The sequence below is a fragment of the Brienomyrus brachyistius genome, unplaced genomic scaffold (genome assembly GCF_023856365.1).
Source record: "Brienomyrus brachyistius isolate T26 unplaced genomic scaffold, BBRACH_0.4 scaffold168, whole genome shotgun sequence".
Classification (NCBI taxonomy): Eukaryota; Metazoa; Chordata; class Actinopteri; order Osteoglossiformes; family Mormyridae; genus Brienomyrus; species Brienomyrus brachyistius.
The window spans coordinates 230,671-245,394 of NW_026042443.1; the positions used below are offsets into that span (position 1 = coordinate 230,671).

The 14,724-nt window shown below is 43.4% G+C and overlaps 1 long non-coding RNA gene across 2 annotated transcripts; it reads left to right on the forward strand.

Moving 5' to 3' along the window:
• Positions 1-7,570: 7,570 nt before the first annotated feature.
• On the forward strand, positions 7,571-13,494 carry LOC125728134 (uncharacterized). 2 transcript variants are annotated; one of them, XR_007388934.1, is made up of 4 exons: positions 7,571-7,621; positions 11,209-11,326; positions 12,556-12,619; positions 13,381-13,494. It is a non-coding gene; the product is annotated as an uncharacterized LOC125728134 (long non-coding RNA). The 2 variants fall into 2 exon arrangements; XR_007388935.1 differs by lacking the exon at positions 7,571-7,621 and adding an exon at positions 9,362-9,432 and having other exon boundaries at positions 10,006-11,326.
• Positions 13,495-14,724: the final 1,230 nt, after the last annotated feature.

Below are 14,724 nucleotides of genomic sequence, written 5' to 3' on the forward strand. Positions count from 1 at the left end.
TGTGTTGACAAACGGAAAACATGCCTACCTTGAGTCACCTGCCAGCTTCTTCAGCAGCTTATTGGCCAGCACCACATTCCATGACTTTTATCCGGTAGTGCTTGTCAGCCGTTGCAGTGGAATGCGTGAGGTAATCGGCCACCAAGGACGACTTCTGGTCACTCAAGTCCTTGGTGGCCGTCTCAAAGATGCGCCGGGCCGTTTGGCTGGTGACTGGATCCAGCTTGTATCTAAAATACAAAACGAATAAGATTTATTAATACGTCTCGCACAACACATGACAACATGTATCACTAAATGCTGCTTAATAGTACCTAACCGGGGTTGCTCCCCCCAGAGAGAGTTGCTAGTCCATATCATTTCTCACTTAAAACATGACAGGGCTTTTGGCGTTGGAAAATAACGCATTTACTTAAAATAACACATTGACAAACACAACAAATGTTTTTATCCCTTAAATTATTAAAATAACTAAGGTATTAGTCTAACAAAGTTTTTAAAATGTTTTTGAAGTACGTAGCTAAATACCGCTCACTAGTTCCTGCATCTATTAAATTAATAATGCGCTGGGTGTGTTTTATTGAAAATAAAACTAACAAAATACAACTAAATTATTTTATTAATTAAATCTTATTGGCTTAAAACTTTATACTAATTTGTCATACCCCCGTTTAAGTTACGGCACTTTACCCTGCTGATTAAGCAATTGAAGTTAGATCCTTCATCCAGCCCCACAGGCCCGCAGCGGGGCGCCCGGGGCTATGCTAGAGTCCCAGAGCTGTGGTGTTAGACATCGACTTTTATTTCCATTAGACATATATTATTTTATACTATTTACGAATAAAACTGATTAACAAATAGACGTAATGTGCATTCTGCCGGGGTGTGAATGCTGTCTGTCTGCTTGTCACACTCAGGACCAGCGGTTAAACGAGAAGTTACACGCACTCTGCAACAATTTGTCAATTTGTCAATTGACGCTTCCTTCTCATAGGCGTATCACTCACGGCTCCATAAGCTCTCGCGCTTACGACCCGTTTCCCACTGCCGCGGACATTAGCTGATCGACATGTCTAGACATGCAATACGCATAAATCCCCCCTAAAAACAGGATTGCTGTGTTTTTACGGTTATAAAATAGGACATTTTGTTAAAAATAAACCGTTAACAATACACAACTACTGCTTTTACCATTCAAAACTGCCCGACTCTCTTTCCTTTCTAGCTAGAAAAGCTCGACGCGTCCGATGACCCCTTAAAACGTATTTAAAATGTCGCATTGATAAATTCATATAATGTATTTTATTCTTTTAACGACTACTGATTCCAATTTGGTGCCATATACTTTTATCTTGTAGGCCGTAGGATAGCTCTCTTTCTGCCGGCTTATAGGCCGTGGTACGTCTGGGCTATTATGCTTAAATTCTTTATTAATTAATGTTGGCTATGTGCTTTATAACACGTTTTATACTTTAAAGTTTATACACTTTAAAGTTCCGAAAACGACTTGCCTCACCTGTTTTCAATAAAAGACAGTGGTGTGTGGATATCGTGGCTGCACGCACAAGCGCGACATGGAGTTATTTTAACAAGGATCTCCAGCGTTATTCCCTGATTCTTGTTTGATTTGATTTGATTTGATTCAAACCCTTTATTGCTGTTGCAATATACCATGTCACTAGTCACAAGTACCAGCGAAAAACAGGCCATCGCCCGACCTTACATATACAACATCACAGTAGGGGGTAGACCGGCCGGGAGACAGGGGAGGAGAGAAGAGAAGAAAAGAAACAGAGTAACATGAGGAGAGAGGAGGACATTGGGGAGTGGGGAGGACATTGTGGGAACCGAAAAAAACACCTCAGCAACATAAGCACATGGTCACACCTTACAACATAAAAATGACACGACTTGCAACGGGTGAGGGAAAAGGGGTGGTGGAGGTAGTCCAGCAGAGACAGACAGCCATCCGGTCCTGCAGCCATGTAGGCGCTGGTCAACAGACCCGCCTGTTCACGCTGGGGGTATGAAGCGGCGAAGGCGTTGGATGGGGGGGAGGGAGCGGTAAGTCCTTGGGATCGGGGGAGAGGAATGCAAGAGAGTCTCACTGCCTTGTCCTTCAGGGGGAGTTGTTAGTTCAGCAGCGGCCTTGGCCGAGGCCAGTGCTGATTGGGGGGAGCCAAAACCTGATAGAATAGGGTTGTTTGGGTTTTTGTACGAGAAGCTGTAATTTCCAGCTCCACTAATGTCCACGCGTTGTTGTGGAGATGCTTAAGATGTTTTATTTTAAATAACACATTAGCCGAAAAGAGTTTCATTGCTTAAAAACGATGAGGTTAAAGAGGCTTATTTTAAATAAAAGATCAGCATGTGTTGTCATACATCTTTTCAAGTTCTGGTTATACCTTTTGATTAACCATACGTAGATAAATTTAGCTAATTGTAGCTAAGCAATCCGGGGGGGGGGGGGGTTAGAGATCGACTTTTATTTAAATTAGAAATAGATTATTTTACACTATTTACAAATAAGCATATAAAATATAGAATTGGTGTGCATTCTGCCAGAATGGCGGCATGCTTCTCACAATCCAGGCCAACGGTTCGCCTCACGACAACAATTTCCCCTGGTAGCCATTTGACAGCAGCTTCACGCAACGAGCTGGCTCAATAAAGGAAATGCTGTGTGGATCTACGCGCGTGCGCCACACGAGAGTGAGAGCATGCATTCGTTTAAACAAGAATTAACCGCGTTATTTCCTGATTATTGCTATCGAAAATGCTCAGAGCGCTTTACTTTATTATTCACATTGACAGAAATGTGCTTCATTACTTAAAATCATTACGGTTATAGGGGTTTTATTTGCTAAAACAGGCGCTCCGCCGGCGTAGCCATTTTTAAAGGGGCGTCGGCGTGGGTGCGCATGCGCCAAACGCCGGACTAGCGATCGTCCATTCCGACCCGCGTTGTTCAAACAGGGCAGTCGCATGTGTCGGAGCTCCAGGATCGTTTCGTCCTATTTCTTCTAAAAGTTTGCCGCTTACATGCTTTCTCAAACCTGGTAAATATAACTAAAGTCTTTCGTGTTGGTTAAATGTAATGAGTGATCGCTTCTTTTAAAACGACGGGCTTGTTTGTTGTTTTCGCTTGTTTAAATTTGCTGTTCTGCTGCTTCTTTCGGGCATGTTTGTTTAAATTCACACTGCTTTTCTTTTAAAATAACACTAAGGGTTTTCTTCTTTAACACACTTGGTGCTTTCTTCTTTTAAAACATTTGGGCGCTTTCTTTTAAAATACGCCGCGGCGCTTACTAACAACACAGGGCCGGACGGACGCCCCCTCTGAACGTGTATGCGCTAGCTTGCCATTATCCTGTTCTATGTTTTATTATTATTATTTACCTTAAAAACGTAATTAAAAAAGCACATTAATAAAATACATGTAATGTACTTTTATTCTATTAAAGTTTAATCTCCCAAACCCCCCTATCTGCAACACGTGGCATAAGCATGTATTGATACCATATATGGGCATAAACCCTCGACCAATCAGCATCAAGGATAAGCCACTTCCTCTTATGACGTCAGAAGCGGAGAATTAAGCTCCGCCCAAGGTACCACATAATATTTTTTCACATAAATATATAAAATGTACATATACAGGGGAGAGGGAAAGCCCCCCCCCCCAATCAGGATTACATTTAGTTATATTCTAGCCAGAGAGAAAATGTATAATACTATATTTTTCGTGTTTAATCAGCTCACTGAACACAGGCATTTATTTTTGTCAAACATACAGTACTGTGCAAAAGTCTTAGGCAGTCCAAAGAAATGTTTAAAGCTGTTTATCTGGGTAGCAAGTGTACTTTGGCTTAGAACAAAAAATACAATTTAACATTAGAACGTGTGCAAATTAAGAGTAACATAATAAAAACTAGTAATAATTTCTTCTGTGTTCTAAAAAGTTACTGATATCTAGTTGGATGGCTAGATGAACACCACATCAGTTCCCAAACTTCTCCTCAGGGGCACCTCAGCCGTTCCATGATTTTGCTAAATTTCACCAACAGCTCAATTAAATTATTAAATATATTGGTTAAAAAAGTCAGTGCGAGATTGACTAGCTGTATGAGGTCTGCTAGTGGCCAAGTCAAAAAATACATGGCTGCACTGGACGGTCGCTGCAAATACTAGGATGATTTTAGCAGAGGTTCTGAAATGGCGAAGATGACACACTTTCAGAGTGAAAAGGATTATAAAGGTTAAAAAGCAGAGATTTCACCTTTTTGCCAGGAGAACCAGCAACATGTCACAGTGACACTGAGGAGTCACTATAAACCCAAAACCCTGGATAGAGGGACTGAGTGAATGAGGAGGTGAATCTGTGCAGGGGGGTCAGTCCATCAGAGAAGACTCTGTAGAAGGACAGAGCACCAGCCCCCCAGTCCAGATACACTCCTACTCTGCGGGAGCCTGAGGGCCGTATGGGTATGAGAGTCTCTTTATTATTGTGCCAGACAGAGTAACTGTCAGTATAACAGCACAGAATCCATGACTTGTCATTGTATCCAAGGAGACAGTCCCTCCCTCCTTTCCTCCTGATCCCTTTATAAGTCACTCCTATCCAGGCTTCATATCCATCCCACTCAGCCTCCCAGTAACAGCGGCCAGTCAGACTCTCTCTGCACAGAACTTGGGGGCGGCTGTCAAATCTCTCTGGATGATCAGGATATGGCTGCCGCTCTGCCCCCTCTGTCACCTTCCTGTTCCCCCCTGACAGAGACAGGCGTCTGTTTGCTGTGTTGGGGTCCAGCGTCAGCTGGCAGGAGTCTGTAGGCAGGAGGAAGAATTATTAATCCCATCAGGCCGCCTGTACTTTATGTTTCTGTACGATATAAAAACAGCACAGCTTCCCCTAACGAAGCGGGAACTGAAGCTTATGAAACAGCTCAGGAAATGTCGGAGGGAAGCGAGCTAAACTAACAGCTTAATTAGTGAAATTACGGGGAAGTAAAATTACAAAGCAGCGATATTCATCAGACATATTCATCACAAGCATATTTACCACAAAACGGCACCAGAGATCAATACTAAAGTCAGTGTCTTTCCTTCTAACTGCTAATTCCGGCGAGTGCGGCATGAAAATGGCCATCAATAACAGAATATTTAAGTAATATTATTACATATTTAAAGTGACATTTAATAAAAGTTTGGACCTGGATTCTGATACAAAAGCTGTTTCCGGCGCCGGAGTTGCGCTCCATGAGGATTCAGTATTTACAGCGATTGCTAAAGATGGTCTTTAGTCACAGCAAAGCCGGTCTGAATGCATTTCAAATGCATCGGCTTATTTCCATGAAGCATATGTCATACTGTATCTACTGATCCGGGAGAAACGCTGCAGTGTGGAGCGGGGCGGAATAGGTGCCGCGCAAAGCCGGCAAACTAATGATAATACCGTCTACAAACCATCAAAAAAAGCGGATTAAACTACACAGTGAGACGTGCATCATGAAAAACAGAAAGGTTCTCATTACCTCATTAAACAGAAAAATATTGCTCAGAAAAACGGGATTATTATTTTATTAATTCGAAAAAACAGACTTGATTTTTTTCCCAGATGAATGCAATACGCTTCCATAGCGAACCGCTTACCACGCGCGTGACTCTAGATACGGCGCCGCTACCGCGAGGCGTGAGCCCCGCATCTCGCGCACGCGGCCGCTCTAATCTGTTAACATGGGCGCCGAAATGAAATTTGATATTTTCCGCCGCACATGATGCACATCCAGTGTGTCCTGGGCGCTAATTTCTTTTAGCACCGTGGATCAGGAGAACTTTTTAATATTCATGAGTGAAGCCCTACACGATTGGCTGGCTGATTAATATTTATGAGAGGGGCACTACCTCATTGGCCAGTTAACATCGACTTGTGCTGCCTGTTTCTTCTACCTAAAGCAGGGGTGTCCAAATCCAGTCCTGGGGGGCCGGTGCCCTGTGTAGCTCAGCTCTTTCCCTGTTCCACCATAAATAATTCAGCTCAAGAGCTGTGTGGTTATTAGCACAAGGAGATGAATCAGGTGTGTTAAATGAGGGGAAACCCAAAAATGTGCAGGACTCTGGCCCTCCAGGACTGGATTTGGGCTCCCCTGGTTTAAGGCATTCAGTGACCAATCAGTAATATTCTCTCATGAATATTAATGAGTGTTACAGAACCACCCTGTAAAAATGCAAATTCACATTTCGCACATTTGCACGGAAAACATGGCGGCAGGTGCAGTATTTATCAGAACAGTTTTGGTCACGTTGGAAAAAGGAGTATCTGTCTAACATCGCAACAAGACAGAAATGGCACTCTCCAAGGAGAAACTTGAAGGTTGGAGATGTTGTGATGGAGAAAATGGATGACTTGCCACGCAATGAATGGAGATTAGCACGTGTAATGGACACAACAACTGACAAAGATGGACTTGTAAGAAAGGTAAAGCTTCGTTTTGGAGAAAGGAAGATGGACAAAGGACAATGTTACAGTAAACCTTCTGTAGTGGAACGCCCAGTGCAGAAACTGGTTTTGCTATTGGAGACTGTTTAATTACATTCTGAAGTTTAAGGTTTATTCTGTCATGTAAACTGTGTTTTCATACAATGTAATGTTTACAGGTCAACGGTTACAGGTCATTTCTTCATTAGGAAATCATTATCACTCCGTTTGGTTCCCATTTGAGCTCTAATGATTTGGTGGGAGTTTAAATGACCGTATTAATATTTCGTTTATTCCATTTATTAGTTACAAATGTTATTCCTTGTTTAACTGTATAAGACGAGTGATGCCTTTTATTGTGAAAGAACGGCTTTTATTTTGAAGGAACATAGAACAACAAGCTGCCGTAAACCAGTGTTGCAAACCGCACAGTAGCGGGAAAACTTCATGGAAGTCGAAGCAAGGTGTGTTCCGTGAAAAAGGAATAGTTATATTACGATTCTTTTTTGGTTAATTTCTTAAATACCAGTGATGGTTTTAGCTCCTGGTTGATGAGGAACAAGGTGGGTTTTGAAGGTTGATTTGTAAATGTATATATGTTTAATATTTCTGTTGTAAGGTGTTTTGCCGAGTAAAATGGACTACGTTTTTGCTCACTACAAGGTGCTAAAGAGCACGGATAAATTAAGCGTGTTAAAGGGTTATAATTTACAAGCTGCTTTGTTTTATTTGTCATGTAAGGTCACGGACAATTTGATAATGATTTACTTTAGTTTATTTCGTGATTCAAAGGTGTTTAAAAGCAAGTGTGACGGTGCGTCACGACGTAACGTGGCTGCGTATAGCAGGGCAGTGGAGTTGGCGGGAGAGAGAGGGGGAAAGGAGGTTTTTTTTTGGTTCGTTCGGGTGATGTAGAGTAAGTAGGGAGAATTCCTTAATGTAGTCACACAGGACCAGATTAGTCTGAAGGCAGGTTCGAGCCACGTTGGTGCTCCGGAGAAGGGAAATTGCTGTGTGTTACCAGAACGACAGAGGAGAGCTGCTCCCGGTGCCGCGCAGTGGGAACCGGAGCTTGGAGGAATCGCGGTAGCTTCCCTGCTATACAGAGACGACTCATCAGCTCCAGTACCAAGGACGACGCAGGTGATATTTAATAAAGTTTATTTCGGCGAATGTACATCAGGGTGATCAGCAACTTGGCCAAGAAGTAGAAGACTTCTGCTAACGTGACGGACACTAAGCGGAGTTTTAAAAGATCGCTGCTGCACACCCCATTTTCTGCGCACGCTACCACCTGGCAGGGCAGGCCCGCTATGTTCTAACTGCATGCCCGGATGCCTGATTTCTCTGGCGGTCATTTTTGGAAGTAAATGTACTGAACAGACTTTCGCATGGGAGTGTTGATGTTATCGGACGGATTATTACAATGTGCCGGTGGTATAAAGTGCTAAATGAATAAGGTTCATTTCTGTTATGAGGTTGTTGTGCATGTTTAATATGAATGTGTCCTGTTGTAAGGTTACTACGAACGTGTTATATGAAGGGTAAAAAATATCCCGTCGGAGGTAAACGGGAGTTCTTGCTTGAAGCCTCCACCGTTAGACACTGAGCGCTCAGTAGGGTGACTGGGGCTGGGGTTTCATTAATAGAGGGGAGTCAGGTGGTTGGTGAAACTCAATTTGGTAATTGCAGTCCTTTGTTTTATGTGAGCTTTGGTTCTTTCCATCTAATAATTTAGTAATCTTACAGAGAATAAACTGCCTATGTGTTCAATTTACCCTATCCTGGTGTACAGTGGTTACCCTGCTTCTATTATTTAGGCTCTCTCCGGAGTAGGGGCGTCTCACCTGCTACTGCTGGGTACTTCGGTCGGGGGGTGGGGGTACGGTGTGGGTACTTAAACATCACGCTATCCCCAACAGTACTACACTCCAGGTTGGCACCGTGACGCTGATAGGGAAGTGCTGGAGCCTTAGCCGATCTGCTCACGTAGTGCATGTAGCAGACTAGGGAGGCGATTGGTGAGGGTACAGGGACCTACATCCTGCTGTACCTTCTCCGTTTGGAGGATTGGGCAGCCTAGACCTCTACTACGCAGGCTGTGGCCCAGTCTGTTACATGTTGTTAAAATGGTTTAATTGAATATACGTGTAAAAGATAATCCATGTAGAAAACGTTAACAAAAGGATATTAGAACTTAAAGGAAAGAATTCATTTATGTTTTGGAATAAGGAAAGGTGTTAAAGGTAACTTGCTGTCTGAGCTACTAATGGTGATTATTTTCTGTACACTTTATAGCTCTTACGGTGAGTTCACAAGGCAAGGTTAAATAAAGGATTGTGAACCATCAGTTTGAGAGACCATCATTTCAACCGGGGACGCTACATTCTGTACTTTGCCTATTTTGACGCTAGTTTCATCACCTGATTCTACTCATCAACTCTGATCTGAGGAACTTTGTTTCTAGTGTCGACGACATTCCTAGGGTGAGTTACGCCCACTTCCGGTTTTGTTGCTAATATGCTAACATGATTGTAGTTTTTTTTTCGGTACATTGCCTATTTTGACGCTAATTTCTTCACTCGATTCTACTCATCAAGCCGGATCTGAGTAACTTTGTTTCTAATCTCTAGGGTATTCCTAGGCTGTGAGATGCCGACTTCTGGTTTTGATGCTAATATGCTAGCATGATTGTAGTTTTTTGTACATTGCCTGTTTTGATGCTAGTTTTATGTCTTTACTCTACTCATCAACTCTCATCTGAGGAACTTTGTTTCTAGTGTCGACGACATTCCTAGGGTGAGTTACGCCCACTTCCGGTTTTGTTGCTAATATGCTAGCATGATTGTAGTTTTTTTGTGCATTGCCTGTTTTGATGCTAGTTTAATGTCTTTACTCTACTCATCAACTCTCATCTGAGGAACTTTGTTTCTAGTCTCGACGACATTCCTAGGGTGAGTTACGCCCACTTCTGGTTTTGATGCTAATATGCTAACATGATTGTAGTTTTTTCTGTACATAGCCTGTTTTGACGCTAGTTTTATTTCTTTACTCTACTTATTAAGATGGATCTGAGGATCTTTGTTTCTAATCTCTAGGGCATTCCTAGGCTGGTGAGATGCCGACTTCTGGTTGTGATGCTAATATGTTAACATGATTGTAGTTTTTTGTACATTTTGATGCTAGTTTTATGTCTTTTCTCATCATGTCTAATCTGAGGAACTTTGTTTCTAGTCTCTACGAGATTCCTAGGCGGAGATACGCCCACACATCTGGTTTTGATGCTAATATGCTAACATGCTAAGTTTTGAGATTACTCCATATTCTGAATCTGGGTGTTGCTATACGCCTAGATCAAACCTTTCAGCCTGATCTGAGCATGCCAAGGCATTTTACATGCTAACAGGCTAGCATGCTAACTTTTGAAATAATTAAAATGCTTGTAGCTTTTTTATACAGTGCCTATTTTGACGCTAGTTTCATCACCTGATTCTACTCAACTCTGATCTGAGGAACTTTGTTTCTAGTGTCGACGACATTCCTAGGCGGAGATACGCCCACTTCCGGTTATCTCACTGCTGATTTCCTGGAGCTGCTAGATTCCCTCAACCTACAACAACATGTTGATGTCCCCACACATTCCAGGGTTCACACACTTGACTTGGTCATTTCAAACTTCGCCCCCATCAGTAATCTACAGGTATATGATCTTGGTATCTCGGACCATAAAGTAGTGTCAATGGAGCTGGCCTTTCTCTCCGCCCCATATCAAACCAAAACGTCAGATCCATTTCAGAAATCTGAAGACCATCAATGCAGATGCCCTGGCCCTGGACCTTAAATTTCTCTCCTCTGAACCTGTCAGCAGTGCAACAGCAGAGGTGCAACATGCACATCAATTTCTTCAGACAAAATGTTGATAATATCCGTTCATACCTCTCCATCACGAATATCTTGCCTCCTCCAACTGTCGACCTACTACCTGAGAAGGTCCAGCCACTTTGCTCCTTCTCTGCTACCACACGGGAAGAGGTGGAGAACGTCATCAGGAAAATGAAACCATCTACCAGTTCCCTGGACCCTTTCCCTTCAGCCCTGCTAAAGGTCAACATCTCTGCCGTCTCTCCACTCATCACCAGGATCATAAACCAATCCCTCCTGACTGGCCATATTCCTTCTACTTTAAAAACTGCTGTCATCAGACCTCTATTGAAAAAACCCACCATGGACTCTGAAGTTCTCTCTAACTATGGGCCCATCTCCAATCTTCCATGCCTCTCTAAAGTTCTGGAAAAAAAACAGTTGCAGCACAACTTCATGATCACCTCAAACTGAATAACCTGTTTGAAAAATTTCAGTCCGGTTTCCGCCCTGGCCATAGCACAGAAACAGCCCTGGTCAAGGTCACCAATGATCTTCTGATGACTGCAGATACTGGTTCCCCTTCTATACTCATCCTCCTTGACCTGACAGCTGCTTTTGACACAATAGACCATAACATCCTCTTTCACCGCCTGCAATGCACCATGGGACTCTCAGGAACTGTTCATAACTGGTTCACGTCATACCTAACTGGCAGAACCGAACATGTCACCCTTAGCAGCGCAAAATCTTACATCCACAACGTCACCTGTGGTGTCCCACAGGGCTCTGTGCTTGGCCTCACTTGACACCAAGTCAAGTGTGTGACCCCTGGAATGTGTGGGGACATCAACATGTTGTTGTTGTAGGTTGAGGGAATCTAGCAGCTCCAGGAAATCAGCAGTGAGATAACCGGAAGTGGTCTTTACTCTACTCATCAACTCTGATCTGAGGAACTTTGTTTCTAGTGTCGACGACATTCCTAGGGTGAGTTACGCCCACTTCCGGTTTTGTTGCTAATATGCTAACATGATTGTAGTTTTTTTTTCGGTACATTGCCTATTTTGACGCTAATTTCTTCACTCGATTCTACTCATCAAGCCGGATCTGAGTAACTTTGTTTCTAATCTCTAGGGTATTCCTAGGCTGTGAGATGCCGACTTCTGGTTTTGATGCTAATATGCTAGCATGATTGTAGTTTTTTGTACATTGCCTGTTTTGATGCTAGTTTTATGTCTTTACTCTACTTATTAAGATGGATCTGAGGATCTTTGTTTCTAATCTCTAGGGCATTCCTAGGCTGGTGAGATGCCGACTTCTGGTTGTGATGCTAATATGTTAACATGATTGTAGTTTTTTGTACATTTTGATGCTAGTTTTATGTCTTTTCTCATCATGTCTAATCTGAGGAACTTTGTTTCTAGTCTCTACGAGATTCCTAGGCGGAGATACGCCCACACATCTGGTTTTGATGCTAATATGCTAACATGCTAAGTTTTGAGATTACTCCATATTCTGAATCTGGGTGTTGCTATACGCCTAGATCAAACCTTTCAGCCTGATCTGAGCATGCCAAGGCATTTTACATGCTAACAGGCTAGCATGCTAACTTTTGAAATAATTAAAATGCTTGTAGCTTTTTTATACAGTGCCTATTTTGACGCTAGTTTCATCACCTGATTCTACTCAACTCTGATCTGAGGAACTTTGTTTCTAGTGTCGACGACATTAAACAGCCATAAACGCTTTTCCTTTAATGATCTGAATGTGGGTGTTGCAGTCATAACAGTAAGTAATTCACAGAGATGTGTAAGGAGTAGATTATTCAGATGCCACCTCTGCACTTGACAGGTTCCCCAGCGAACCCAGTTAGCACCTTTTAATGACAATTAAACACAGCATGTTATTTGTAATAAGCTTGTTCAGGGATTCGTCAGGCATGTTCGTAATAATAGGAAAGCAGTTCACATTAATTACAGACTTTTGCATCACTGGTAAAAGGCTCAGGGCTCCGGCTGTTGATTTAATTACTCCAGTAATTAAATGAGTCACAGCTCACAAGTGACATTGCAGGCTGTGTTCGACGGGAGCTAGATTATGAAACATTTTGTACGTTAATGGTGGTTTCTTGGTGGGAACCCCCCCTCCCCCCCCCACAGTTTTCAGGTCGTTCAGCTTGAAGCTCATATTCCCCTCGCCATTTTTCTACCTTGCAGGTGTGCAGGTCAGGAACGTTCTGGCCTCATCCCAGCTCATTCAGACTCAGCTAGCCACTGTTTGGTGAGTGTCCACTGAATTCTTCACGGCCGCAGTGGTGCGCTTGGTTTATTTGCCCCTCTTAAATTACGTAGCTCAATCCTTTCAGCATCCATTCTATGCGGGCAGTGTGTGGCTCCACAGGTGAGGACCATATGTCTGTAACCGCAAGGTCGACAGTTCAAGTCCCCGGATTGGCAGTGATTTCTCTGCTGGTCCCCTGAACAACCTCTAATTGCTCCAATTGACCCTGCGCTGATTTCAGAAGCCATCATGATATTTCCAGGGCTGGTTGCTTTTCTTAAGTGGTCTGTTCCTGTTAGCACGCGTCAGGCAGCTGGTGCGACGGCTCGAGGCAGGAGGTCTGTACTTCTGAGTTGTGACTCATGGGATCCTACTGATAATCAACTAATAGGAAGCGTGTCGCAGGTTTTTAATGTGCTGCAATAATCACTGCTTTAAAAAAAAATAAAAAAATTTAAAGGCATTTTGTTTTTTATATGTCTGTCTCTCAAAATACTGCTAAAAAATATATTGTTAGGTGAGAATACATTTTATTATTACAGCTCACCTAACAAACTTCATAGCCTAGCCTAGCATACCTTAAACATGCTTGGAACACTTGCATTAGCCTACAGTTGGACAAAACTCGGGGTAAGTTGTCATTTTTTTGTAGGTTAGTTTGGTTTTTAAATTGGACCCCTCATGGTCTGGGTGAAGTTATGCTGGTCTTCGCCATCTGTGCACCCGGTTCGATTACTGACCTTCCCACATGTTCTCCCAAGGAACCTGGCAGATGTGGACAAGGACGGCCAGCTGACAGGGGAGGAGTTCATCCTGGCTATGCACCTGGTGGACATGGCGAAGGCCGGACAGCCGCTGCCCCTCACGCTTCCCGGGGACCTGGTGCCCCCCTCCGTCAGGTAGACAGCCGCCGCCGGTGGCCAATCGGTGAACCCGGCAGAGCAGTAAATAGAGCTCTGGAAAAAAATTGAGACCACTCTATACTGGAAAAAAAATCTGCTTGTTTAAAGCTGGTTTTGCTGGCAGAAAGGTACGCTGAGCGTCAGGTTGCTTCCAGGTTCTAAGTACGCAAGTGTACAAGAATATGGTGAAACGGGAGACACTGAGAAAGGCCAGAAAGCAGCCAGGTAAAGGGTGGAAACGACTTCCCAATGCTTGAGATGCCCGTTCACTTATCCGACAGTGCCTCATGAATCATGACCTCAAGTGACCTGTACTTGGTGGAAACGTTAAGTGCAGGTGTGAGGTGCACTGCTAGGACAGTTCATAACAGGCTCATAGAAGCAGGGCTGAAGTCCCATAAAGCAAGGAAGAAGCCCTTCATTAATGAGAAGCAGGAAAGAACCAGGCTGCAGTTTGCAAAAGAAAAAAAAACATTATTCACAGATCCATACCCATAAAGGAGAACTGAGTGAAACAAAAATTGGTGCTATGGTCTCTAACTTTTTTCCATAGTTATATGTAATGAATGGGGAAAGGCGGGGGGGTTGAATATGCTGTGTCAGGCTGGACATTGACCCATCTGGAATCACAGGCTAGGAGGCTTTGTTACAGAAAGGGAGAGTGTCCCCATACACTGAGATACTTCGACTGAGCCCAGCTAAGGGACTCCTGATGAGTGAGCACGGGAAGCTGTATGGTGGTTGTTCCTGTGTAGCCTGACTCAGAGTCTCAGGTTCTAGCACCTTCTACCTACACGGAGGCATGTTGTATTTTGCAGAACGGGGAAGCAGGGGGAATTGCTTCCTTTGAATCGCACCATCGTCCCTGAAGAAATTCAAGTTGAACCACCCCAGAAGACAAAGAGTAATGGTAGCATTAGTAGAACGGACAGACGGATTTACACACACACACACACACACACACACACACACACAAAGACAGGCACCTTCAGCTAGTGAATGTTTTTGGTGACACAAGTGTGTATTAGTGATGTGCCGTTCTTAGTATCTTTACAAAGAATCACCTGATTCACATTGAATTGCAGGAGGTCAAAGGTCACTGCCCCTATTGCCATGGTTACCACGTGTGCGTGTGCATGGCCCTCCTTGCAGTTTCGTTCGAGGACAAGCTAAAGGAGAACTTCCAGCGGGGAAACGCTGAGC